Source organism: Arachis duranensis, chromosome 10, assembly GCF_000817695.3.
Source record: "Arachis duranensis cultivar V14167 chromosome 10, aradu.V14167.gnm2.J7QH, whole genome shotgun sequence".
NCBI lineage: Eukaryota > Viridiplantae > Streptophyta > Magnoliopsida > Fabales > Fabaceae > Arachis > Arachis duranensis.
Genome location: NC_029781.3, coordinates 27,074,571 through 27,076,024, shown reverse-complemented (window position 1 = coordinate 27,076,024; position 1,454 = coordinate 27,074,571).

The window sequence follows — 1,454 nt, the reverse complement described above, 5'->3', positions numbered from 1 at the left end:
ACTCGAGGTACAGCAGAGCTCCACACCTTAATCTATGGTGTGTAGAAACTCCACCATTGAAAATACATAAGTGATAATGGTGATCATTGGCTTCGGCCCCAGAGAGGGAACCAGAAGAACCAAGATGAAAATACAATAGCAAAAGGTCTTATTTATGGAAAACTAGTAGCTTAGGGTTTACAGAAATGAGTAAATGACATAAAAATCCACTTCCGGGCCCACTTGGTGTGTGCTTGGGCTAAGCATTGAAGCTTTCATGTGTAGAGACTTTTCTTGGAGTTAAACGCCAGCTTTTGTGCCAGTTTGGGCGTTTAACTCCCATTCTTGTGCCAGTTTCGGCGTTTAAACGCCAGAATTCTTGAGCTGACTTAGAATGCTTGTTTGGGCCGTCAAATCTCGGACAAAGTATAGACTATTATACATTGCTGGAAAGCCCAGGATGTCTACTTTCCAACGCAATTGAGAGAGCTCCAATTGGGCTTCTATAGCTCCAGAAAATCTACTTCGAGTTCAGGGAGGTCAGAATCCAACAGCATCTGCAGTCCTTTTCAGCCTCTGAATCAGATTTTTGCTCAGGCCCCTCAATTTCAGCCAGAAAATACCTGAAATCACAGAAAAACACACAAACTCATAGTAAAGTCTAGAAAAGTGAATTTTAACTAAAAACTAATAAAAATATAATAAAAACTAACTAGAACATACTAAAAACATACTAAAAACAATGCCAAAAAGCGTATAAATTATCCGCTCATCACAACACCAAACTTAAATTGTTGCTTGTCCCCAAGCAACTGAAAATCAAATAAGATAAAAAGAAGAGAATATGCAATGAATTCCAAAAACATCTATGAAGATCAGTATTAATTAGATGAGCGGGGCTTTTAGCTGTTTGACTCTGAACAGTTTTGGCATCTCACTTTATCCTTTGAAATTCAGAATGATTGGCTTCTATAGGAACTTAGAATCCAGATAGTGTTATTGATTCTCGTAGTTAAGTATGATGATTCTTGAACACAGTTACTTTATGAGTCTTGGCCGTGGCCCAAAGCACTCTGTTTTCCAGTATTACCACCGAATACATGCATGCCACAGACACATAACTGGGTGAACCTTTTCAGATTGTGACTCAGCTTTGCTAGAGTCCCCAATTAGAGGTGTCCAGGGTTCTTAAGCACACTCTTTTTGCCTTGGATCATGACTTTATTTTTTTACCCTTGCCTATTGGCTTTTTCTGCTTGCTTTCTCTCTTTTTTTTATATACTTTTTTTTGAATTCACTGCTTTTTCTTGCTTCAAGAATCATTTTTATGATTTTTCAGATCCTCAGTAACATGTATCCTTTTTCATCATTCTTTCAAGAGCCAACATTCATGAACAACAAATTCAAAAGACATATGCACTGTTCAAGCATACATTCAGAAGTCAAAGTATTGCCACCACATCAAAATAATTAAT